Source organism: Eublepharis macularius, chromosome 10 (assembly GCF_028583425.1).
Source record: "Eublepharis macularius isolate TG4126 chromosome 10, MPM_Emac_v1.0, whole genome shotgun sequence".
In the NCBI taxonomy this organism is placed as follows: domain Eukaryota; kingdom Metazoa; phylum Chordata; class Lepidosauria; order Squamata; family Eublepharidae; genus Eublepharis; species Eublepharis macularius.
The window spans coordinates 31,195,184-31,223,153 of record NC_072799.1 but is presented as its reverse complement, the minus strand read 5'-3'; the positions used below and the strand labels follow the sequence as shown (position 1 = coordinate 31,223,153).

The 27,970-nt window shown below is 41.7% G+C and overlaps 1 protein-coding gene across 7 annotated transcripts in view; it reads right to left on the bottom strand.

The window, feature by feature from the left end:
- The window catches only part of SGMS2 (sphingomyelin synthase 2), a 55,861-nt gene extending 29,208 nt beyond the window's left edge, over positions 1–26,653 (bottom strand). For 3 of the 7 annotated variants that reach the window (XM_054989852.1, XM_054989851.1, XM_054989857.1), the window contains exons 1-2: positions 26,254–26,653; positions 24,799–24,887 (exon numbers count right to left, since the gene is read on the bottom strand). The gene's annotated coding sequence lies outside the window, so the exon portion shown is untranslated. The remainder of the gene's footprint in view (positions 1–24,798; positions 24,888–26,253) is intronic. The other 4 variants (XM_054989853.1, XM_054989855.1, XM_054989858.1 and 1 more) reach the window with 2 other exon arrangements.
- Between the last annotated feature and the right edge of the window lie 1,317 nt (positions 26,654–27,970).

Sequence of the window (27,970 nt, the reverse complement as noted above, 5' to 3'; positions counted from 1 at the left end):
TGTTCCCCCCCCTGCTGTGTAGCCTAAAGCTGTTCAAGAAATAAAGTGTTTTTGACAGGAATTGTGCTTTTGTGATTCTCTGATGTTAAGTGAGTTGTGTTATTTTTGTGTAAGATACTGCTGCCATGCCCTTTGGTGTTCCCCCCCTGCTGTGTAGCCTAAAGCTGTTCAAGAAATAAAGTGTTTTTGACAGGAATCGTGCTTTGTGATTCTCTGATGTTAAGTGAGTTGTGTTATTTTTCTGTGTGGGGGACTGCTGGTGTTATGTGTCATAATGCTTTGCCTACTTGTACTTTGGAAGGGAGAAAATAATTTTTAAAAAACTTTATTTTGTGTTGTTCTTGTTTTATTCTTTGTTGTGCAGTTGGTTCCCATCATAGGGAACAATGGGGCTGGCTGGCCAGCCATCTCTGTAGGTGGTGGGGGAATTTGAGGGAGGGTGTCTGTGGTTCAGGTGCTCTTTCACAGGGACCAGCTGGCACTCAGAAGTGTGCCCACCATTGTGGCACCCCTGGGCTGTGCAGAATTGCCCAGGGAAAGAGAGTTTAGAAGTTCCCAGCATAGGGAACAAAGGGAGAGGGCTGGCCTTTGCCAGCCTGTTCCTGGGGTTATGGGTGTGGGGCAGGTGGGGGTGGATTTGGGTCTGTGAGGGGCTAATGTGGGGATTTGGGTCTGTGTGTGGCAGCTGGGGGGAATTGGGTTTGTGTGGAGCTGTAAGGGGTGGAATTTAGGGGCTGAGAGGACCTACTTGGGGAGGCCATGAAATGGCCCCCCCAAGTGGGAGCAGGCTGAGCCTTGGTGGGGGGTGGGAGGAGGGGTGGGAGAAGGGCCCCAGAGGGTTGGGGGGCATTTTGCATGCAAAATGCCACCCCTGGCAACACAAGCCTCCCCCAGCTGTCAGTGGTAGAGATTAGAGCACCTACTTGGGGAGGCCATGAAATGGCCCCCCCAAGTGGGAGCAGGCTGAGCCTTGGTGGGGGGTGGGAGGAGGGGTGGGAGAAGGGCCCCTGAGGGTAAGGGGGCATTTTGCATGCAAAATGCCACCCCTGGCAAAGGAAGCCTGCTTCTTCATTTTTTCCCCATAGGAAATAATGAAGAAGATGCTCCTTTATGGGAGGATGGGGGGACCTGCTTTGGGGGGCCATAACATGGCCCCCCAAAGTCCAATCTGTCTGAAACTTGGGTGGTTGTTAGAGAAGGGTTAGAGGAAGGTCCCCACCAATTTTGGGCTTATTCGGTGGGAAGATGCCTCCCCCAGACGTCCGGGAAGACGGAGGCATTTTCCCATTGAAAAGCCGAATGAAAGACGAAAGAATCCCGAAACGTTTCGGCTTTTTTCTTTCGGCTACCCGAAACGTTTCGGGATTCCCCGAAACGTTTCGGCATTCCCTGAAAGAAGCCGAAACACTTTTGTTTCGGCATTCTTTCGGCATTCTGAATGCCGAAACGCACATCCCTAGTTTCTACCTTTTACCCGCTTCCTTCTCTCCCTCACTCCTACCAACCAACCTACCTTTATATACCACCCTGACTTCAGCTTTCCCTCTTTCCCTTTCTCCAGTAGCCTCTCTCCATGAAAAAATATGACTCAATTTCCTAGTATTTATTTTTATATATTTATGTCATTTATAGTCTGTCTTTCTCACTGAGACTCAAGGCAGATTGCACAGTGTGAGATTAAGACAATCAATATCAAGGACATTTTTTCAATGTTCTCCTACCTTTTTAAAAAGGGAGAAACAGATTTCCTAAGATAGAGTCCCTTTTCCCATTTCTAAAAAACTCAGCGGGTTCTGTTTTCAGTGTTAGGCAGGTGAGCATGAGTATGGTAGCCTTCTGCCCTTCTGGAGGACTTGCGGATTTCTTCAACTACCCTCACAGACCCAACGAGCCACAGATCTGTCTTACAGATCTAGAGGAGTTAGCCGTGTTAGTCTGTAGTAGCAAAAATAGAAAAGAGTCCAGTAGCACCTTTAAGATTAACCAACTTTACTGTAGCATAAGCTTTCTAGAATCACAATTCTCTTCTTCAGATGCATGGAAAGTAAGAAGAAACTGGTCAGATATATAGGTGGAGAAGGGAGGGGGGAGTAGATGTAATCAGTAGCTTCTGATAATGGGATCTCAGTCTGAGACACTGGTCCAGGGGAGCTTCCTAGATCCTTTTCACTAGGCATTGATTTCTTAGGCAGCAAAGATACTATTTAACTGAGAAAGAGCTGCAAAGGAACAAAGCATTCCATTAGAAGGAGAAGTTATGAGCAAAGGTTAAGGGACCTGACCAGATTTGGCACCACTCATTGAAGACCTGCCCTGATCTGGATAGCCCAGGCAAGCTTGATCTCGTCAAATCTTGGAAGCCAAGCAGGGTTGGCCTTGATTAGTAATTGGATGGGAGACTCCCAAGTAAGATCAGGGACCCTATACAGAAGCAGGCAATAGCAAACCACCTCCGTTAGTCTCTTGCCTTGAAAGCCCCAGCAGGGGGTCACCACAAGTCATCTATGACTTGATGGCATTTTCCACCACCAACTGAAGGCCTAGGCCTTAGACCAAAGATACAGGCAGAGATGAATATAGCATACTGTATTGTGATATATTCCAAAATATGTTGAAGCATTGATTTAAGACACTTTTAATCAGACTTTCTCCAATTACAGACTCAGGATGACTTATAATGAAGTTTAAAAACAACATTGTTAAAGCTACAACAAAATTACAGATGAAATTGTGAACATGCAACCATGATATACGAGTCATAGAACAATCAGTTAATACTATATTGTATCTAGTATTTTAGAATGAGCATCACTCTTGATGAACAACGTTAAGTCGTATGAATATGTATAATCTATCTACACACTAGGGTGCCAGCCTCCAGGTGGTGGCTGGAGATCCCATGGAATGACAACATCTCCAGGTGACAGGGATCAGTTCCCCTGGAGAAAATGGCTGCCTTGGAAGATAGACTTTATGGCAGTATAGCTAGCTGAAGTCCCTCCCCTCCCCATATCCCACCGTCTCCAGGAATTTCCCAACCATGAGCTGGCAACCCTAATACACACAGAAATATGACATTGTTACAGTTACACAGAAAGAAAAGCTTCTTTATAGATAAGCAACAAGAAACCTGGCAGCAAACTAGTGCCTGGGACTGGTTCCTTATAAGCATTCTAGCTGCCTTCTGAAGTGGCACCTGCTATATTCCTCATGGCTAGAAAGCACCTAGTTTGTTGGCTTGTCCAGAAAGCCATTGTTTGTTTTGCCTTTCTGACCTTGCAGCAGGCAGGGATTCTAAAGAGGAGATGAAAACAAGTATGGAAAACACAGCAATTGAAGGCTGGTTCACATTGTCACTTGCTGCCATTATTTTTTTTCTAAAGCCTCAGAGAACCAATTGTATGAATCAGGTGATATTTACACACACACACACACACACAATATTTACAGCTATTTGTGCAACCATGAAGACTGCTGCAGAAGGTACATACCTGTCCATTCACATGTTGTTTTCCCCTACACATTAGGATACACACATTCCCAAGAGCACTTGTATGGAGAAAATTAAGCTGCACAACATTTTGATCCTTAAGCATTCCTAGCTAAAAAGATGAACCATGAGGAATTAAAATTATTTTTATTTTACTTCATTTATACGCCTTTTCTCCCCAATAGTGATCCAAAGTAGCTTACAAGATTCTCCCCTTTTCAATTTTATCCTCACAACAACCGTGTGAGGTAGGTATGCTGACAAGTGTGCGGCTGGCCTAAGATCACCAAGCAGATTTCCATGTAGGCTTCCCAGTTGCCCATCGGTGGCAACCCGGGAGCCCAGGCAACATGGGAAAGCGAGCAGCAGGCACATGCTCAGTGGGGCATGATGATGTCACTTCCTAAAGTTCATAGATCCAGGGGAGTTAGCCGTGTTAGTCTGTAGTAGCAAAATAAAAAAGAGTCCAGTAGCACCTTTAAGACTAACCAATTTTATTGTCGTGCTGGCCACGGGCATTCATAAATCACCATAACAAATCATAAAGAAAAGGAGGAGCTAAACTACTTTTTGTAGTAAAATTAGTAAACATTGTACCACATCATACCCTATTAGGAGTCTTAAAATAAGCCAGGCATATCGTCTTTGTGAATTTGCACCAAATTTTGCCAATTCTCCCAAATTCAAATCCAATTACATTTCAATTCCAACTATACCAGCTTGTGCTCTGAATATTCTAGTGGCTATACTACAGCTATAGTGCAATCTTATGCAAAAATAGGGGTGTGCAATTCCTATACACCTGCAATATGCCCCAAGTTTGCAGATAGGGTTAACCAGGTCCTCTTATTCTCCCAGCGGAAAGGAGGGGACCCAGCACTCACATTTTTTTGATGTCTTTGAATGCATGCTTTCTGTGCATGTGCTCCTGGAGCAGCGCAATGACATCACTTCCAGAAAGTGACATCATTGCACAAGTGCCAATTTGGGGTCCAAATCGGCCAGCTGCAAAGCGCAGGAGTGCTCCCAGGGCAGCATGATGATGTCACTCCCGGGACTGACATCATCATGCCACCCCAGGAGGGCACCCAAGAGGCCTATTCCCCCACCTCCCTCCCCCACTGACAAGGTGAGTGGTGGGGGGGGATTGCCCGCTCCCCCAGGGCACCTAGGGATCCCATTCCCTTGGTGGGGGTTGAGGATACCGTTCTCCCACCTTTCACCCCCTGACACTGCTTACGTGGCCAGTGGGAGGAAAGGCAGGGAACAGGTCTCCTTGGTGTGCTCCCAAGGCCAGTGCAATGACATAACTTACATCACCATGCCACCTCAAGAACGCTTCCTCGCTTCACAGTGGGGCAACATGGGGCCCAAATACGTCCACTGAGAAGTGAATGCTTGCTCCCGCGCCAGCATGATGACATCACCAGGAGAACCAAGAAGGTAAGAGCTGGGTCCCTCCCTCCTGTTGGGAGGGTAAGGGGACCTGGGATACCTATTTGCAGAAAAATCTGAAGTCTTAAAAAAAAAACCAAAATGATTTTAAAAAGAGTACCTGTAGCTTTAACCAGATGCCCTTCATGGCTGTTTCTAGGCAACCATAACAGTATAGACACTATTCCAGGCTTGGTTTCTGTCTGGAAAAGGCAGAGGGTAGGGACCTTTCCAGGGCTGTCTAGGCCTTTGACGTCTTTGGAGCCAAGCCCAGTAGCGACCTCTGAATGATTTGTTACCACATGATATGCATGACTCAGAGCTAAACTACAAAAGACAAATTACACAAGGATGCTCACATAAAGGGAGTCACAATGTTAGCCAGGAAGCTGAATTTTAAAAGAGATCAGAAGGGTCTGTCAATTTCCCCTCTCTACAGAGCCAGGAAAGATGCTCCTCAGAGAGTCTATTTCCTCTTGACCTCCTAGAAGGGGAGGTGAAATTGACAGACCCTTTGGAAGGCAAAGAGAAAATTAGCAAACCCTCTGAGAAACAATCTTTGCTGGCTCTGTAAAGAGGGGAAATTCCATCCCCAGACTCCACCCCTAAATCCCCTAGTAAGTACAAACGTCACTAAGATGTAAAGAAAAAAATATGGAACATGGCTTATTCCTTAGGAGATATAGGTACATTGCTTGCTGTGTCACCATCACTCATCTACAGGCAGAATAGGGTGAAGTTTGAGGAAGGGACTGCGGGAAGTATGAGGAGTCAGGAAAAAAAGTTTCCTGGTGTCATGCAAAGGGGAGCTATAGGATAAGATTATCTAGGATAAGGATGAGGAATATATAGGAATTAAGAAAGTATCTACCTGCAATCAGATAGCTGGCTAAGAATTTAATATTTTTACAGTTAGATTCAATTCAGATGTTCATTTACATTTATAGATTAAGTTTATATAGCATGGTATAGGCTCTATCACATTTAGTACATAATTTATTATGTTAATATCTCTTGAAGGTAAAGAGTATGCCAAAAACAGCAATTTGTTGAGAGGTGCCCCGAAGTGCCTGAATAGGCTAGAAGAACATGCTCATACATAAGACCTTCCTTTATCCTGCTCAGATAGTCATACTTGGCAATGTATTAGGCTAAAGCATAAGTAAAATATACTCAAGAATAATCTTTATTTATTTAAAGTATATCTAGGATCTTAAGGTAAATTCAATAAAGATTAAAAATTGAGATAAATGTTTTGTGGTCTCAACATTGCTATCCATTCAAAGGCTTTCTTGCATATCATAAAAAGGTGTGAGCCATTTTTTTCTAATCAAAAGAAGTTCATAGATTGAGACACAAATAGCGCTTTCTCATCCTCACTGACTGGGGTTGCAACAGCACCCAATTCAAAAATGGAAAATGTTTAATCACACATATTAACCAAAAGGGAGGAGAGAGTGCTAAGTAATCCCTACTTTCATTTACCTCAGCTAGAAAGTGTGAGTCAGCCAGCAAGCAAACAGAAAAAGGAGTCGTTAGTCATATGCTCACCTCATTAGAAGTGACAACTATTTTTAGAATGTGTCATTTATATTTATTATTATTGCCATGAGAAGCTGTCAAATGACATGGCAGGCTGGCATATTTGTGCATTAACAGCTGTTTATGTCAGAGTTGATACTCAATTGCAAGATCATACCTATCTCTATGAAAAATGTTACAATACAGATCACCTCAAATGAGGCACTAAGCAAAAACAATTCAATTTCAGATTTAAAAGTTTAACAGCTTTAGCTATTTTATTCATTTCATGTATGTGTCAAAGGACAAACGCTGAAGATTGTCTTTAGCTCTAAAAGTTGTCAAGTACATTGCATGCACATGCAAGTATGGTAAAAACAGCTAAGAATAAAATAAAATTAAGGATACCTAGGCTTACTTGTACTATTTTTGTCACAAAATGTACAACTCCTTTTATTTGACATGTAATAACTATACACTAAACTAAGAAATCCATATTAATTTGGATTGAGTAGTTGAATCTAGTAGCAAATATTCCCCTTAAAATCCTCAGTACAACATCTCTGATTTAGGCATAGTGGCACCCAACCACTGAAGATGACAGTGTTGCTATTCTCAGTCATATTTTTATAGCACTCTTCCTTCAAGTAGCTCAGGGTGGTAAATGTTTCTTCTGTCCTCTGCTATATCTAAAAAAAATAAATACCAGGGTGTGACTTTTACTTATTATTCCATAACTTTTGCTATTGTGGTAGCAACGATGATGGGGGCGGGGAAGACTTCTGAGGTAACTACCCTCTAGACTTGTGGATATGCACATTCCACACTCTGGATTCTTCTTTTATTCATTTAACCCCCCCCCCCAACCACCCCCAATCAATAAAAGGGGAGACATGAGTTTTATTTAACTAGTTCATAGCATGTAAGCTTTTGTGTTCCCTAAAGGGTTTTTAGTTGTGATTCTACAAGAATAATGTGGTACTTAATTGTGAGGTAAGTATAATCTCTTCCACACTGCTATTTTGGCTTGATGGCCAAGATGCAGATGGAACTGTGTCAGGGCTCACAGCAGCCACCACTGGGCAGGGCACTGGGCAGTCTGCTCCTGACGTCAAAGGGGGGCCAGGGATTCTGCAGGACCCTGCTCTGTGGAAGGAGGGACGGTATACATCACCCAGACTCCCTCTCAATCTACTCGCTGGCCTGCTCAACCTGTGCCACTCACCCTCTTTGGTCTCTGCCATCACCTTCTCCTTCGCCATCACCTTCTCCTTCATCCACTCTCCTCCTAGCCTTTACTCTCACACTGCTCTGCTTCCACACCATCACTCCTTACTCACACCCAACCACACCAGAGCTCTTCCCAGCCAGCTTTTATAGGGCCTTCTCTCAGCACCCCGCCCTCCTTGCAGGTCCTGCCTGCCAGGCCATACCCCTCCTTGACCTCCCAGCATTGGCCTGGGCTGTCTCAAGCTGCTACAGCTGGGGTAGCTGGCTGGGCTGCCTGGATCAGCAACAGCTGTGTTATGTTGGCTGGCTGCCAGGCCTCTCTGGCTGAGCTGATTACTGAAGGTAGGCCCAGCTGTGGCCCCTTGGCTGGCTGCCCAGCTCTTCCCACAGAATGCCTTCAGCAGCTCCACCTGGAGGGGCTTGGGTGTGAGCACCTCCTGAGCCAGGCTGCTGTCTTCAAGCTGAGGTGGAGGCTGGGGCGTGGCTCTGAGCTGCTGTGGCTGCTTCTCCTCTCTGCCAGGTAAGAGCTCTGTTTGGGCTGCTGCTGGGCCCCTATTCCCCCTGCCTTGGCCCTTTTCCTATGGCCTGCTTAGCTCCCTCTCCTCCCCCTGGAGAGTGGGACTAGCTGGTCTCTCCCTGCTCCCTCCAGCCCTCTGAGGCTTTGGCCTTTTGCCCCTTCCCCCTGGAGTAGGCAAGTCCTGGACCTGCTTGCTGGCTGGGGCGGCAGGGCCGCTGCCTCCCAGTTGCCTCCCACTGTTCCCTCCTGGCAAGTCTGGGGGCTGGGACTCAGACCCCGGACACACTGAACAGCAACCATTTTTTTAAAAAAAATAAGGAGTATAACACAGTAAAGGTTTAGTGTGGAATACTCAGTATGGATGGTACAACCGCTCTCAACTTCACTTCCCAGAGGTCATACTTTCCTCCCATTGTGAGTTAAGATGTTGAACTGAGCCTTAGTTAACCAAACACAAACACTGAGGAGAGACTTGACTCCTTTTTCTCCAGACAGGGATCCTCAGTTCTCAAGGTTCGACTGTAACCTTTTTACCACAGCTGACACAGCTTACACTCAGGTTCCAGGCCACTCCTTTACCTCACAGAGATCTTGGTCACAGAACATGTACACAGAAAGTTAAGATTTCATGGGCACTTCACAGGGGGCATATTTATTTCACTAAAACAAGTTTTCTTCCCTAACCTGATCCCAAATTCTAACTAAAAGCCAAACTAAAAAGCCTAACTAAGCTGATGCCCTTATCCAGGGCTGCAGTTTCCCTATCTGAGCGGGGAAAGTATTTCTTTTCCCTTCTTAAACTGAGACTGGCTCACCCCCTCCCATCCAGGAACATCCCATAGCCTCTGCATGGCTAGTCCATCACTTGGAAGTACACAAGGTTAAAATCACTAGGATTGGTTTGGAGCCCTGGAGGATAGGCAGGACTTTGGGAATGATTGCCACAGCTGTACTTAAGTTACACTACCCAGGTATGGCTTTTACTTATTAACTGATTGTTCTATAACTTGTTGGTTGCAATACCTTTGTATATAGTTTTATTGCGTAGAAAAACTGTTAAGCTTGCAAAGTTCACATATGCCTGATACTAGAATGACTGTAGTGTAATAAGTACTAAATAGCTACCTCATCCCACAAGTGACCTTAGCTCTAAGAAGCCATTGCGAATGCCACAAGAAAGACTAATTGATTAAAGCAGAACTAAATGTTTATAAAGATCCTTTTAACTTGATAAGCAAGGAGTTAAACTCTGAAGACTGCAATATTTGCTATCACCTTTAGCCACAGAACTAAAGCCAGGAGAGCTCACATCTCTGAAATCTTCTGGCAGCGTGGTTGCAAATGTATCACTGGTTGTTCATGTGTGTGTTGGAAGCTTTTTCTTTTCTTGCTTTGACAGAAATTGTTTTTTAGAAAGTGTCATGAGTGAACAGTTGTGTGAAACATATACCTTTGACATAGGTGTTAGCTCCAATACTTGGAGTCTAAGTCATCAGTCCAGGTACTGGTTTCTTCACGATTTTAGAGGAATTCAAAGACCACCCATCTCAGGAGGGATTGTTATGATACCAATACTATACAGATGTGACACCAATAATATACTCAAACAGGAGTATGCTTTGCTTGAGGATTTGTAATGGATAAAAGAGCAATACCTGGATATTCCAACAGAAGTCCATGAGATACACAACAGAACTTCAGGGTTTATATATACACGTCATTGACATTACTCTGCTAAATAGAGACCATGCATTAGGGAATGGTGGGGGCAGAGGAAAGAATACTAGATTAGTGACAGCTGAAGACATACAACCCCCAACACAAACACCACTGTTATCAGACATCTTTTAGGCAACTGTGTTGTTTATCATAGGGTTGTCATCCTAAAGGCAGGGTCTGGAGAACTCTCAGAATTACAGCTGATCTCTAAACTACAGAGATCAGTTCCCCTGGAGAAAAGGGCTGTTTAGGATGGAGGATTCTGTGACATAGGATTGCCAGATCTTTATACCCTCCTGGCAGAAGGGGGAACCTGGCACTTGGAGGGTAAATCCTATGTGCCCGCAAAGTGTGCACGCTCCTGGAGCTGATGCAATGGCATCACTTCTCGGAAGTAACATAATCGTGCCAGTAGCGGGCTTGCTCCAGAACTTCGCATGGGGGCAATTCAGCTCATTGAGGGCAAAAACTGATCCCTCTGAAGCGCAGAAGGATGCTCGCCGTCAGGTGTGATGACATCATTTGAGGCAATCATGTCATCATGCTCACCAGGCGCATGCCTACTCTGTGCTTGCCCAGGAGCTTCCTTGCCTCATGAGCCTGTTCCCTGCACCTTTCCCCCCTGCTGGCTAAGTAAGTGGTGGAGGAGGCAGAGGCTGGGAGAGGGGAATCCCCGCCTGGTGAATAGGATCCCTATTATGGCATTATATCCTACTGAAGTCCCTCCCCTCTCTGAACCCTTTACTTCCCAGGATCAACCCCCAAAATCTCCAAGGAACCTCCTTACCTAGAGTTGGCAACCCTATGCTTATGTTTAACATTACTTGCCACTTTTAGCTGCTGTTATAGCCTGCTCATGCCCAAGAGTCTATGCAGTGACTGTACAGAACATGCACTCAAAAGGGGTTGTGATGTAACTGAGTACAGAGGTGTAACTGTTTATGAGGTCATCAGAACTCAGAAATATAAGAAACATTCTATACATCACCACCACAAGCCCTAGTCAGGCAGTGTGTGGAATTGTATCGACCTACTGGATGGCAGTTTATAAAGGGGAGAAGTACAACTTTTAAGTATTTTTCAAGCTCAGCATTTACACTTAATAAAATCCAGATACTGCAACATTTGCTATGAATATGCATTTTTGTATGATATTTTTTTAATTGCCTTTTATTTTTACCTTCGAATTAAGGCATAATATGTCTGTTTGCATTTGAGCACGCATGCACGCACACACACGCACACACAAATTCTTGGAACTACCTGTCCTTGCAATCATCATCAGTCAATGTGGATCATTAGTAAGATGACTCAAACCAAAGTTTAAATCCTGCTCTGCAGTTTTTTCTAAAAAAATCACTATTTGCAATTCTCAGCCAAACAAAGTTGATGCAAGGCTTACTGTCCATTTAGTTTCTTAGAGGAATTATAAGATGCAATGTTATAAATCAGGGGTCACCAACTTTTTTCAGCCTGTGGAGATCTTTGGAATTCTGAAACAGCATGGTGGGCACATCCACAAAATGGCTGCCACAAGAGGCGGAGCCAGCCACACAACAGCTGCTGTAGCTTGCTTTCACACAGTGAAGATCTTTGTAATATGGTGGCAGCTGCTGTTGAAATCTTCAACAGCCAATCAGAAGCCTTATGAGGCAAAAGACCTGTCTGGTCCTGTTAATTTTCTAAGGACAGTTGGTGGGTGCCAGACGGTGGGTGCCATGGTAATAAATTGTCAATATGTTCTTCAATTAAAGAATTCCCCACTATTTATCTGTTGTCCATTTTGTTTTATACCCAAGATTCAATACATTTACTTAACATACTTTCAGTAAAATCGAAGGAGAAGGAGAGCTTTCATATTCAGAAACTTCTTGCAAATTTAAGATCTGGGTTTTGTGCTGATCATGCACCAACAGTAATTCCACTCACTCCAGAGTCATCCAGACATCCATTAAACTGATGATGGCATTCTTGTTAATGTTTTCAAAATGCTTTTACTATAGGCACTGGCAAGAAGCCTTTTAGAAAATCCAGCACATGCAATTGAATTGCATATACTTTTGGAGAAAGCTTTGTCTGGATTTCTACTTGATGGCACTTTAAAACATCTCATGTTTGCTATACTGTGTTTCCAGGTAGCTCTTCCTTTTACTTGCAGATTTTACAGTGGTGACTTGAGCTCCGTAACTACTCTTTCCTTAGGCAGTAAATACACTTGGGGGAGAAAAAAAATCACTACAAGATCATTGCAACATTTCTTCATGGGATATTAAAGGCTGCTTCCAGCTGGGAAGTGAGAGAATAGACCCCAACCCTGGCAGCAACAGCAGCAAGTGGTGCAGGAGCAGATGCCAGCAGCACCTGCAGACCTCTGAGTTCTGCTCACTGGTAGGGTTGCCAGCTTCAGGTTGGGGGTGGAGCCTGGAGACGACAGGGTTTGGGGAGGGGCCTCAGCAGGGTATAATGCCATAGAGGCCACCCCCCAAAGCCACTATTTTCTCCAGGGGATTTGTTCTCTGTAGCCTGAAGATCAATTGTAATTCTGGGAGATTTCCGGCCACCTCTTGGAGGCTGGCAACCCTAGGTACCATCCCCAATCCTCACTCTTTTCCTTACTTTCTCTATCAAGGTGCATTTTAATGCTACAGCACAGTTGGGGAGAAGAGTCCCTTAAAGAAATAAAATGAGGATTAAATGGCTGCCCCTTCCACTTCTGAAAGTGGAACTTAGCTCTGCCCCTGCTCCCCCCATTCAGAAGGTTGCTCCACCTGCAGTTCCCCCTTTAAACTGGGATTAAATAAGAGAGCCCCAGGAACACCATAAGCAGGGGTCATTTCGTAGAAAAACAGCTGGAGGAACTCATTAGCATAATTGATTTGCATATGCCACACCCCCTGACATCACCTATCCTGGCTGTTTTGGACCCAATCTTGGCCATTCAGGGCCGAAACTGGGCCCAAAATGGCAAAAAGCAGCTGAAAATGCCCAAAAAGGGGCCCAAAATGGTCAGGATCGGGCTGCTGCTGAGCGGGAGAGTGATCCACCACCCATCAGAGGCCTGATCTGGGCCGTTTCGGCCCCAATCCAGGCAGAAACAGGCCCAAAATGGCTGAGAGTTAGATGGGCAGGGCCACCTGTCATATAACCTCTTTGGGGAACTGCTGGAACTGCGTTCCTGTGCATTCCCGCTCAAAATGAGCCCTGGCCATGAGTCATGTTTGGAATGAGAGAATGTCATGTGGACATTCCCCAAAGGCCTCTTGTGTTCCATGTTGGGAAAAATCCCCAGGTGAAAGGAGCCTAAGTTTCATGTCATGGATGGTTCTTGCTAACAACATATTATAGAAGTATCATTTTTTTTAAAAAAAAACCTTTGAATATGATAAAGAAATCCAAGATGTATTAAGTTACCTTACAGGAATTTACATAATTTTGAAATTATAGTAGGGTTCTACAAATTTAGGGGAAAATCTCAGGTTTGCAGAAAAATAGTTGGGAGGCAGAGACCATTTTCATTGTTTGCATAGCACCAATGTACTCCTGTATGACCAAGGCACTGAAAATACCAATGCAAATAAAGAGTCTATGCTTCTTTTATTCTAACCTTCACCAAAGTGACTGGACTAAGAGTTTCCATTTACACTGTTACAAACTCTCTCAAAGAGGTATGTTATATTATGCATCTTAGCAACCAGTAAATCAACTCAATTACTCAGAGGTAATCAGATTATGTCACAAATCAGTGAACTTCCCATTACTCAGAAGCAACATTAGGATAAACTAAAACAGTTGTCTCCTAAACTGAGAATCACCATTACTTGTTGGATAAAAATACACATAATTGCAATCTGGTGCTTTCCAATTTAATAGCTATAGCTGTAAAATATAGTAGATAGCAATTCCTTCAATGTCATGGAAGGGTATATCAAATGCCATTTAGTATATTAGCAAAACTATGACATTTTCTATAGAGATTGTCATCGAGTATGAATGTATAATTTTTTGACAACTGCTACCGACAGTTACAATTAAGTCTAGATTTTATGTATAAAAAAGGGTTTAGAAATGCAGTTGGCAGAAAATTTTACTCTCTAAGGGAAAGTTCTGGCACCACTGTTATGGCTCAGTGCAAACTTAATACTGTTCAGTCTCCTGCGATAATCGGAAGATCAAGAGTGTCTCAGACTCATGTGCTCATCCCCTCCCTTGCCTCCCTCTCTTGGTTTTGGAACCAACTACAGTTATTACATCTGAATTGGAATTTTGCCTAACTGTCCCTGGCAAGCGGCTGATAAGGGAGGAGGAGTGGTTATACAAAATGTTGAACAGTATGTCCTGGAGGCTGAGAGGCAATTGTCTGTTGCGACAGTTTATAAACTCATTACTTATAATCCGATTTTTGAGATCAGGAGGGTCATTAAAGTGGTCCTGGATGAGGGACTGATGTTCAATGAGGTAAATAAAAAACTTATGATGCTATGATTAACGAGCACCCTAGAATGCCAGTATTTTATACCCTCCCTAAAATACACAAGGAGGGCAACCCACCCTTAGGCAGACCAATTGTCTCAGGTTCAAATTCCATGTTAGAACCCCTATCTGTTTTCTTGGACTCCTTCCTGCAGCCATTAGTAATAAATACAGAGAGTTATTTAAAGGACACTATGTCCTTGATCACTCTGATTGAAACTTTACCAGTTCTGGGAGATGCCTATCTGATGTCTCTAGATGTGACATCACTGTATACTTCTATTCCGCATGAAGACGCTAGAGCGGCGGTAGAAGGAGCCTTCTACAAGAGGGAGTCACAAAAACCCAGCACTCCCTTCCTACTTAATATTTTAGATATTTTGGAGCGCAATCATTTCAAGTTTGGGGATAGGTACTATTACCAGACCAAGGGAGTAGCTATAGGTTGCACAGCTGCGCCCAGTATAGCAAACCTCTTTATGTCAACAACAGAAAATGAGTGGATATTTCAACCTGCTAATAACCCCTACCATGACCATCTACTGCTATTCCATCGTTTTATTGACGACATTCTGGTTATTTTGGACACAGCTGATATAGCAGAAATATTTGTAGATTGGATGAACAGTCTAAATAGGAATATTAAGTATACATGGCAAGGCAGTATAACGTGCATAAACTTTCTAGATGTGACCATCTATAAAACTAGCTCCACCAGCCTAGGGGTCCGTCCTTTTAAAAAGAAAACGGACCGCAATTCATATTTACACTACAGTTCATTCCATCTGAGGGGCTTGAAAGATAACATCCCATTAGGTCAATTCCTCAGATTAAAAAGAAACTCTACCAACATCAGAGACTTTGAAAATAATAGCAAGGCATTGGGCAATGCTTTCGAGTCCAGAGGCTATCCGAGGAAGGTGGTGGAAACAGCTCGGTGCCGGGCCAGGGCTACACCACGGGCGGAACTTTTGACATCTAGGCACCACCCTGGTAAAACAGGGGTTCCGTGGGCCATAGACTATACACCTTTGGCCAACCAGATTAGCAGGATCATTAGAAAGCACTGGCACCTAATAGAGGATATACCTGGTTGTGAAATTCCACCAATGATTGGCCTCCGACGTACTAGATCCTTAAAAGACATTCTAATACTTTTGGAATATAGGGTAAGGGCAGCCCCAAATAGATCCTTACCTAAAGGACATTTTCCTTGTGGAGAATGCAATACGTGCCACATGATGACTAAACTAGAAGGTATTGGAATTGAAGCAGTCAGGGATCCGGCTTTTTCTACATGCAAAACAAATAATGTGGTTTATGTAATAAAATGTCCATGTGGTCTATATTATGTGGGTAGCACAACTAGACCACTCAAAGTCAGGATCCAGGAACACCTTTCACGAATAAGGAACCAGGTGCATGATGCCCCCTTAGTGACTCATTTCCATTCAGTACATAGAGGAAATTGTGATTTGAGCATCTCAGTGTTGACAACATTACAGGACCAGTCCCAAATAAACTACTCTAGGAGACTTCTCCAACTGGAGGCGAAGTGGATTTACAAATTGAATACTTTAACTCCACATGGATTGAACCAAGAACTAGATCTTTCATGCTTTATTGGTTGAAATGATTCAGCAACCAAAAGGTGCTGATTTTGCTACCACTTACCGCGGGGAATGGTGAATTAGATATGCATGTCCCCTTTAAGACTGATTGCAATAGCTCCGTATTTAGTAGCTTCCCAGAAATCAATGAGTTACTGTCTGTCACAACATGATTGCCTCTTGGAGCACTTCACACAGGAACATGGGGAAGGTCTGAGTGAGTTAAACAGGCTTGAGTATTGTTACATATTGTGATACTTTTATTCTAATTCTGTAAATTATGATTTGAAATTTATTATTGTAGACCACTAGAGATATTGCCCAAGAAGAAGACGTGGTACGAAACAGGAATTGGAGAATCGTGCCTGCACCATCCCGTCGGCAATTCTGCCTCTTGGCATTATATTCACCTAGTGGAGACCAGCGAGTCAGAATTCCATCCCCCTTACGTCCTGGTGCTCTCTGTGATTACAAAACATTTCAGAACGTTTGAAATTTATTGGACAGACAAACATGAATTGATTTTGCATAGCATTATTTACTGATATATTTATTGATATATTTATTGTATTTATTGAATGTATTGCATTGCACTCTTGCACTTTAACACATTCTAAATATATTAATTGAATAGTTTTTGACTGCACTTTATATCCCTGCTGTTCTTCAGTCTAATTGTCCCTGGCCGCTAACCATGGTTTGCAAACCTGCTTTGAACGGTAGCTTGGCACCATCTATGGGATTAACGCTGTAGAATTCCTAAAATCTTTCTTTCTGCAACACTACTGTGGCAGCCTGATAGCCAACAATTGCTCAAAAATATATTTTGAACAAAGCAACTGGGCAGACTTATCACTGGCTAAACAAGATATATTGCAAGACTCAATTTCAATAAGATTAGTAAGGCACACATTTTAATTCATTGTTATCTGGTGTATCAAGCAGATTTGTTTTTTTAATTGTATTTTATTCAGTTTTCAGACTTTTTCAAAATTAACCAACAAGTCACAGTAAATAAGAAAATAGGATATAATGCTTAGAACGTAAGTTCACATCCTATCCCTTATTTCATAATACTTAAACTGTTTGGTCTTTAAAACTGAACAATAGATTAAGGAAAACCGTAAATTTGTCACATAAAGTCACAGGTATGCTAGTGAGAAGTATAAGTCTTTTTTCGCTTTTTCTTTTATCTTAACATCTTTATTTGTTAAGTAATCAAGAACTGGGAACCATTGCTCTAATAGGTGGGATTTGTAATGAAGATTTTCACATTGGGCTAACTGGTCCGAAATCTTTTCCATTATAAAATGGTCACAAATATGAGCACGCCCATTAGACATTGTGGGTAGGCTTTTTTAGTTCCATTTGGAAGCTATTACTAATTTGGCAATAACTATTAAGGATAGAACGAGATTTATTCTGATTTTTGGAATTTTGGAGTCATTCCAATGGTTCAGTTTTTCATAACATAGCCAGAAAGAGTCAGATTAACTTTAACAATCCAGTTATGCTGCATTTGTAATCAAATACAAATCATGGTTAGTCACTGGATAAATACCAGTTATGGTAGGGTCCTGTAAGGCGAACTCCTTTACAATCCTATATAAAAACCTCATAATAAGGCGTGTCACTGATTAAATGAGGGACAAGTTGGCCATGTTAAATACAAATATTTTCTTCCACATAAAATGACCTACACAATTGCCAATTAGCATGTTAAGATTTAAAATAAACAATCTCACTTCACAGTGACATTTGACAAGACTGCAAAATCTTTAGATTTTGGTCACACAGTTTTTTGCAGCGAAACAAAAAATATTTTTTTAAAACATGCATACAACGTGGGGGGTTGCGAACTTGTTAACATATATTCTTGGAGGTATATTCTTAGGCCATTTCCACACAGGTTATTTTCCTGGGTTCCGAGGTGCTGGGAAATAAGGTGGTGGTGGTGGTGGTGGTGGTGGTTCTGGCTCCCCCAAAGCATTGTGGTGCATCATCCCATTTTCTTCTGATCTTTATCAAATTAGCTTTGTTGTGAATGTTTTGGAAAAATCACAGTAAAGCTGGGATGACTGCTATGTGGGTGAGCAATTTTGGATTTTCCAGCCACATGGCAGCCATTTTTCTTGCTTCTGTCCCCTTGGTGCCCATTTCCTACTCCCACCACAGCAGCTCCGCTGTTGTACTGGCACTTGCAACAGCAATGAGGAAATCACACAAGCCTATCCTACATGGAAACCACCTTAAACAGGAACTGAAGATACCACTCTTTAGTTAAAAACTTAATCTCTCAGTGAGTCAGTTTGGTGCAGCAGTTAAGAGTGGTGGTGGGACTCTAATCTGGAAGGCTGTGTCTGATTCCCCACTCTTCCACTTGAAGCCAGCTGGGTGACCTTGGGTCAGTCACAGCTCTCTCAGCCCCACCTACTTCACAGTGTGTCCGTTATGGGAATAATAATGATACTGACTTGTTATCTGCCCTGAGTATGGCACTAATCTGTTCTGAAGAACGGTATATAACCACAAGGTTACTATTTCTACTGAACTATTTTTTACCAGGCTCAAAAAAACCCACACAGGAAGCAATTTCATTGAGCCAATCAGTTTTGATCTGTCATATTCCCCAAGACTAACACATTCTGATTTAGTTGCCTTCTTGGAATTAATTCAGGAGGCAGTTGCCTACAAGACAGAAAACAGCATGCTGAAGTAGTCTGTCAGATTCATATAGCTCCAATATGTTACCTCGATCTGGAAGGGGTAGGAAATATATAAATTTACCAAGTACTGTTCCTTGATGGAAACCTGAAGTAATGAGCTATTTCCCTCTTGAAGCTCTCTAGGTATAAAATATTCTGCACGCTTCTCATGACCAACAGATGCATCTCTGCCCCAACCAGGAGCAGTGTGAAGTATTGTTAAATATATTGACTTTATTACAATGAAATACTTCAAATAGCTAATAACTGTGCACTGTTCATAGGGGAACGAGCTCCAATAGAAAGATGAGAGGCTGTCATTTACTGATGACATTCCTGGAGAGCAAAGTTGATGATTTTAGTAATACAGAGAAGCAACAGGGGAAATCAATATATTCTTCCTTCAGCCAATAAGGCTTGCTGTTCTCTATTCCAAGCTCAAGGGGTTACATAAATAGCAAGTCAGTACTGATTAAGCCTATTTTTATAATCCATGGCTTACATAAAAGAAGAGCAACTAAGAATAAAGATACAAGTTTTACTAAGTTAAAGCCCCATCAGAACCACTTCTGCACCCTAAAAGCTGAGAAATGTTGACCTTATACACATGAGGGAGGAGGACTAACAGCTGTACGCATTTCTCCATCCTAAGCTATTGTTATGGGGGGGGGGGGAGGCCGCAATTGTTTTTATTTCAGATTTTTGTTTTTACATTTTCTAACTTCAAGAAATTTAATATCAACAGGTCACTTCCTTCCGTGCTCCTTCCTGCCCCCCTTCCCATACTGTATCCACTTTATCACACATGCAAGCCATACATGTAAATTCTCCTTTTGGCAAGAACTTTTACACAAGCATATACCAGAACTGTCCACTTAGCAGTGCTATTTTAGAATACATATTTGAATACTGTATAAATAAAGGAGTTACTACCACAAGGCTATTCTTGTTTGTTTCTTTGTTTATTTATATCCCACCTTCCTCTCCAATGTGTATCCAAGATGGCTTACATAATTACATAAAATAGAGTTTAAAATTCTTCCATAATATGAAATGACCTTCAATGTTATCCTTAACTGCAAGGAAGAAGGCTATTATTTGGGAGCCATTCCACAATGAAAATGATCACATGAACAGCAAACCATTACATTTCCTCTAAAACTTTGCATGCGGCAGCAGCTGGATTTACTGAAAGACAGCCCCAATTATTTCCATGCCAGAAAGAACAGCCATGGAACGGGACCCAAATGCCAATAGCATCACCAAGATCTTCTGTAGATCTCCTTGTGCAGAATCTGTACCACTGCTATTCTTTGCAGTGCTCTCTGGAACAAGAAAAGCAAAGCAGCCTTCACTATTCTATACTTCCTTGCAATCCATATGTGCAAAGAGCACAAATGGAACAACTAGCAAGACAGTGAGCCATCCTGCCTGTTCTGCTGCAGGCTGGGACATTAACTTGGCAACGTGCAAATGGTTCTGTGTGCCATTTCAAGTAGTACAATAGTACCCTGGTGTGCCCTTTCAAGTAACACAATAGTAGTGGACAAAGTTCCTCATGCTAACTAGACAGACATTGTGAAAAATACTGCCCCTCTTTAAGGACATATCCTGATTAGAGACACCATCTGTGCTAAAGTGTGGCTATGCTCATTTATCTTTGGACGTATTTTAAGAAAAAGAGTTAATGCAGACACACCTAGAATGCCAATTTGAACTAAAATAGGCTGCTCATTTTCGAACACCAACTGCTTCCTCTAAACTGCTTCCTCGGTCATGTCAACTCCTGCCTTGCATCACATCATTTACTGGAGGAAGGGAAGAAATTTGTATTCATTTTCAAATGGAATGGAAATCAAAACTGGCCTGTAAGCCAACACTTAAATTCTTCAAGTTATTTAATTATCCTCAATTATAAACTTAAAGCTGTTAATAGCTAACATTCCCAATAGGTTGTCGTGTTCATGCAATCTCATACAAAGAGGTCTCAAAGTAAACACTACATCAGATTTACGCTAGAACCTGCTGAGACCATATATTAACTAGCAACCGTGTTATTGCTTGTATATTTTAAGACAGCATCTTATTACGTTATTTCTTATTATGTGAATTAAATCAACAAGGTAATTGAACTGCAAAGGGTCCTGAGACTTCTTACTGAGTTAATACTGTTTGAACATGTGACAAAAACTGAGTTATGTCAGAAAACATTCCCTAGAGGAAGAAAATGAACTTGGACACACACACACACACACACACACACACCATTTGCTACTGTACATACCTTTCCCACCTCTCCAACTTTGCAATTCATTTACTCTAGCAGGATAAGTCATACACTGAGACACCACTCATTCCAACACACAGCAATTAAATTATTGCAGCTGGTTCATGTTTAGGAAACAAAAAATTATGACATAAATGTTAACAATAAATTAAGGTTTCGCCCAGTTCTTCTCATTTGCTTTTATCCTGGAATGCCAGGTCAGTCTACAACTTCAAAAACTAACAACAAATAAAAGCAACAGGAAGGAGCATTCCTTGGTTTCTCCAGAAAACAAGATGGTGCAATGGGTAGCTTTGCTCTTGATTGTTGCTTGTGTTCTTGTTTGGAGACGCTTGCATTTTTAGCAGGTGGCCGAAAGAAACAGCTTTGCAATGCTGATGACTACTGCCCAGCTGGGGCAGCAAGCAACCCTCATTTCTGGCTTTGCTAACATTGTGCCACAATTAAGCAAAAAATTAACGCTTCCTCCACTGTTGACTTAATGAAATGTTTGACAATATATCACTGCAATTAAAGAATAGATGATTAACTGAGGATATGCGACTGGTAAACCAACCCTAAGGCTATATTTATTTTATTTATTTATAGTCTGCCTTTCTCATTGAGACCCAAGGCAGATTACACAGGGCAAGTCAGTAAGAACAACTGCTAGGACATTCAATGAACAAATACAAAATGATCAATAACTAGAACATCCAATGGACAAAAAGAATAGAGTATAGCTTGCAGAAATTTGAAACTTGTTTAAATCAGAGAGATGAAACATTGTTGAAACAAAGCATAAGTAATTAAACATGAGATCTTTAAAGATGCAGAAACTACCCAGTAGGAGCATATCTACATCAACAGACAGTACCCAGTAGAACAGTCTACAGATCCTGTCCCTATCCAAGGCATTTCTCTGAGCTAATTTTTACAGCACAAGTTATATAAAGTTTGTATTTTGAAGAATGTAATTCTAACCCAATTTACTCTGGAATAAATCCATCTGATTTCAGTGGGCTTTCAAGTATATTTGCATTAGATTTCAGCAATGCAGTTTAACTTTATTCATACTTGCATGGAAATAATTAAAAACATCTGTATGCTACCTTCTCTATTAAACACATATAAAGCTAAAATTTGACAGAGTTCAATGGAACTTACTCCCAAATCATCATAGCCTAAATCTAAATCTGACTTGCCCATAGTTGACCAGCAATAGCCAGTACAGCTAAGGAGTTCTCTGAACAGATGCAGATTCAAGGAAACAGTAGCGGACTGTCTTGAAGCAACTTTCCTATCAATGCCTGTTTTAGCTCCTAAATAAATCTCATAGCATCGGCTGCGACAGTACCGTCTGTGATTCTTAATGCCCTTTGGAATAGACTGGGACAGTAGTGTCCATGGTACAATAACTATCCTAACAGGCAGAGATCTGCAGAGACAGCAATGCCTCTGTTAAGAGTCAGCTTCCCAGCATCTGTTTAGCATATAGCAGCACTGTATCCATATTAAAATGAAGTGTCATGGTACCCACATTTATATAGTGATCAGAAAAATAATTAAAGACTACCTGAACCCTTATAAAGAAAGTCTTGGAGTAAAATTCATTGAATGAAAAGCAGTCTTTAGAAAGCTGGTGTGGAAACTAAAGTAGTTCATTTAGAAAAAAGAGAAGAAAAGGAACATTCAGCCCAATCCACAACCCGATTTTAACCAGTGACAGCTCTATTTCAAGACTTTAATATTATATTTATTAGTGGCTATATTTATTAGTAATCTCTGTATCTGAACAAATCATGAACTATGATATTTTGGCAATACTCCTTGTTTCTACAGACACTTTAGCTCCAACAGGTCCATGAAACTCCGCTAGTTCCAACTTAATACATGGAATGACTTAAACTCATAACCTTCAGCAGTTTATGAATTATTCCCACTAGTTCATAAACTACTGGTATAAGAGCTTTTAAAGTGTCTGTAGTAACAAGGAGTGTTGCTAAAATATTACTGTCACCTTGATCTCATTAATCTTTTCTTTTAAATACATTTTGAGGCATCTCATTAAAATGTTTGAAAGGAAGAAATTACATGAGTGGGCTGACTGATTTTGTTTCTTCTTATGACAGCCCAGATTTAATTATGCCAAACAGGGCAGAAAGCCCTGAAACAACTTACCTTGCCCTCCTCTCCCTGGGTGTGTATTTCCAAATGCAAAACAGGCATGCGCATAAGGTCAAAGTAAGTAACTTTAAACTTTAATTCTTATTGAGCAGTTGGTGCTGGCAGCCCTAGAACATTAAAGTGTCTGCTTGGCTGCAGTTTTCAAACCACTTATTCCAAGTACTCTCATTTTTGTAACTACAAATGCTCTCAGTGCTTCTAGCCATTAAGGTCTACTTCTCATGTTACAATTTCATACACAAACCCATGCATTACAAAGTATATACACCTTCACGAAAGTGAAAATGGATGTACACATGTCCTCTGCTGGCCTGATACAAGGACTAACAGGGAATATCAGAAAGTGGATCAGTATTCCATAATATCATCAAACAGGTAAAGGAAAGATATATAGCTATTCTTATATTATAAAATGTATGCTGTTCTAGAAACCAAAAGTGGAACTGAACACTTATAATGATGATTTACAGAATAAGAGGCCTTAAAGCCAGCTGCTATTGATTGCAGCCACATACTACTTTAAGTAATGGCTTAACATTTATAGAAATATAAAAGATTTTCAAGTGTTTTATGCTACCTACCTAAAGAATTATGCTCATCTGTACGAATTTCCAAAAGTATCATGTCTTTATAAAATTTACTGTAGACCAGGAATGGGCAAATTACACAGCCTAAAGGCACCATCTGGTTTGTGGAAGATTTTCATCCAGGCCCTCAACTGCTTTACAATCTTTTAGGAGTAGCAGGTCAATGCTTCTGATCAGCTACTAAGTACCTCAAGGGCAGAGTGTTATTAAGAGTTGTGGAAGCGATAAGGCCACATCTGGATCTCTGGTGCAGCAGGCAACAGCCTCCTGCTGCAACAATGGCTCCCTCAAACATAAACTTGGACAATCAAAAAGTGGATACTTTAGGTGGGTAGCCGGGTTGTTCTGTGATAGAACAGCAGGATTTAAGTCTGAAGAAGGGAGTTCTGACTCATCAAAAAGTGATGAGGGATTGCTGGTTCTGGAAGCAGGAAGAGTCAGGATCCAACTTGGAGCACTCAGAAGCAGGCAGTGACTTATCTGTGGCCTTCAGGCCAAAAAACTTGCGTTTACTGAATAATCATTTTTAAAAAGAATAAAAAAGATACCTATCCTAAGAAAAATGAAGTAAAAAAATAAAATTACTACATTCTTATTTGACTGAAATTAATATTCTGTTCTTCTGTAACTGATACAAGATCTCAACAACCCTTTAATTTGTTGTCAGTATCCTACTGCAAACTTTTATTCACCAATTCAACCTTTGTGCTGCAGTATTCAGAGTTCATTGGGTTGGATACATGTGCAAAGTGTCTTCTGTTCATGGGGGGGGGGCTGTTTTATACCTTGTTGTAGAGTTTAAGGATAGAAAGTTTAACTACATTCAAAGATGATGTTCTGTTTGTATAAGTTTCAAAATAGTTATAGAACACAGCAAACACACAAACATTTGCAGAATAACAATAGCAACAACTCATTTACTTATGCTCATGGGTCTTTTGATCCAAGCCACCCTCAACATTGTCATCTAATACAGCATAGACCACAAAGCAAACAATAATCAAGGCATAATTAGGATTCTCATTTTAAAAGTACATTTAAATAAATTAGTTACGTTGCTACCTTTACACCCTTCTAGGTGAATTGAAGTTAATGGGCTTAGAAGGGTGCAAGTCTGCTTAGGATCATACTGTCACAAGGACTTTTATGGTCTGAAAGAGATAAATACAAGAACAACGTGTCAGCCAAGGTTAAAAGTCAGAAATGTGTTCCGTGTTTAAAAGAAAAAGACTTACAGACTCAGACTAATGTAACAATGTGTGTCATCAAAGTATTAGAATTCTTTTTGCTACATGTATATTTCCACACACCTTCCCTTTATCATATATGATCATTCTTGTTTCGTAGCAGTGTTTCAAAGCTGGCCGATCATAATAATCTGCAAACCTGCAACCATTTCCTGAAGCACTATCTATAGGATTACTTAGTGTTTTCAGAATGTAATCACAGAGGACAACTAATTAGTAGAGGAATACACCTCAAAACAACAGGCCAGCTAATTTCAAGACTGTTCATTTCTAAGGAAATAGACTGGATTCAAAGCTTCTGAGTAAAAGCTGCAATTTCCAGATATTCATCACCTGAAAAATTAAAGAATGGAAATACAAAGGCATGTCTTGGTATTTTAAGAATCCTTGCTTTCAGCCAAGAAGACTTGCTCAAGAGCCAATGAAGTTCACCAAGATGAAATGACTCATAAGCATCTCACAGAGACTTTTCAAACACAAGAGAACAGGAACATAGCAAAGTCATAGTACATTCTAACAAGCTGACCATTTAAGTGATTTTCAGCACAATCATAAAAAGAGTTACTCAGGTCTAAGGCCACTGAAATCAGTAAGCTTAGACTGGGGTAATTTTGTTTAGGATTGTGTGGGTTGTCTTTTTAAATGGAACAGTCCATTCTATAATCTATATGAAAGGCAATAATGGTTAGCCAACTGTCTAGTGTAAGGATGTTCCGTGCCTATCAAGAGCCTCTGAGCACTTTTAAGTTATTGTACTTTCTCTAAAGAGATGTTTTAAAATAAACTGAATTATAGACTGTTCTTACGCTTCGACAGCTTTAATGAAGATCAATTCAAAACTATGAGGGGCTCCTCCGAGGACAAGAGTTGTCATTATAGGACCCTCTAAAAGTAAAGATTGTTTACAAGTAAGTTCTTATTATATTTTATTCCAGCAACATTGAACCACTGTATCCTGGAATTTTGAGATTACAAAATCATTCCATACTGTTAATTTTTAAGACGATCCCTGGTCTTCACCTAATTTAACCCAAGAGCAGTTTCTAGCAGCTTTAAAACTAAAATCAGATATGGGGAGGGGGAGAGGGTAAAAATCCAAACAGATGTTTAACAAACAACACAACCCCCCCTCCCCAAGATTACTGGAATAACTCAATGCTTCAAAGATTACTAGGTTAACTCAATGCATTCACGCTTAGTAGCACAAGACTCTTTTGCTAAACAGATTTTCTTCCCAGAAAAGTGTCAAAAGCAACACATTTTTAAGTACCTGCGATTAGATCTTCTCCTGCAGAACTGCTGACAGCTCGTTCCTTGCCCACTTTACGTTTGAAGAGGGAAAAGCCTCAAAAGCTACGCCTGTCTTCCAGTGCCCAGCAGGGAAGCGCCTCCTTTATAGCGTCCGGGCTCTTTGGCACTTGCAGCTCCTCCTGGCCAGAAAGAGGCACTCCCACCCCAAGGCTCGCCGACGCAAGCAGAAACAGCTAGAAGAAAGTTTGCTCGCGCCTCGCCCTCTGCCTCGCCGGCGGCTTTCCCTACTCTCCGCCTCGCACCTCTTTAAGCGCCTGCCAGATGCACCGTTACCTCGGCGCTGCAACAGCTGGAGAGGCTTCCTCTGTGGGAGGGCGGCTCCTGGGAGACCGAGAGGCAGCCAGCTTCTCTTGGCTGCCCTAGCCGCTGCCTCTGGAGCCGCCGCTGTGTTTACAGCCAGTTTCATGCTCTTGGCTTGCCCCCTCCCTCCCCGTCTGCCACAGCCTTGCCTGACATCATTCATTCTCTTACATTCACACACACGCCCACTCCATTTCCAAACAGTGACTCACCCTAGCCCTGCTGCTTTTCAAAGGCTGGGCTAGAAAAATCGATTAAGAGGAAGGAACATTAAAAAAAAAAATTCCGAGGAGTGGGAAGCCCCAGTCCAGAAGCTAGGCATTAACCCCAGGCATTGCAACGTATACCCTAAATTACATTTCAGCCAACCGCTGGAGTTAAAAAAACTTAGGGTAGATATTAAAGGGAGTAGGGGAAGAGTTTAGTTACAAAACTATGGATGCTTCTAAGACCACCTTAAAATGTTAGCCAAAAGAAAGTAACTCCCTACTGGGTGAAATACTGTCAACATCCAGTGGATAATTAGGGTTGTCAGCTCTGGGTTGGGAAATTCCTGGAGATTTGGGGTGGAGCTGGGAGAGGGTGGGTTTTGGGGAGGAGAGAGCCATCACTGGGGTATAATATCATAGAGTCCACCCTCCAAAGCAGCCATTTTCTCTAGGGGGAACTGATCTCTCTGGTCTGGAGAGCAATTGTAATTCTGGGAGATCGCCTCTCCTGCCACCCTCCTGGCAAATGAATGTCCCTTCCTAGTATTTCCTAGACTTTAATATACATTCATTTCAATCTGTACTGTTCCAGGAAGTGTGTTTGTGAGATTAAACTCAAGATGTAGGTGCAGAAGGGGATACTAAAAGGCCATCTAGCCCATGCCTTCTGCAAGAAAACTTTCATAAACATCCCTTCTAAATTAGTTCACATCTCCAAACCTGTGTAATAAGAGAACTAGGTTCTTGCAATAAAGAGATGCCCAGAGAGCACAAATCTTAAAATTTACTAGAAATAGAACTGACAGGCAGAGGTGTTGGTTCTTAAAAAGAAATCCAAAAGTAACAGTAGGAAAATATCTTTATTAGAAATAATTAAAATATATGCCACCTTCAGAGGGACTTGTGAGCATGCTTTTGAATTCTCCAGAATTCTTCTACAGGTTTACAGATAAAGCATGAAGAGGAAAATAGGTGCACTTTAGAAGGATCCAGGAGTGAATGTGGGCTCTATTTGGGCTGACCACTCATTCATGAGTGGTCAGATTGTATGTATCGGAAAGAATGTATATAGGTGGAGGGAGGCATGCTAATAAGTTTGTTCCAGGTCCCCAAGAAACAATATTTGGACCTTGATCAGTCTGTATGTTATAACGTTGCCAGTCTCCA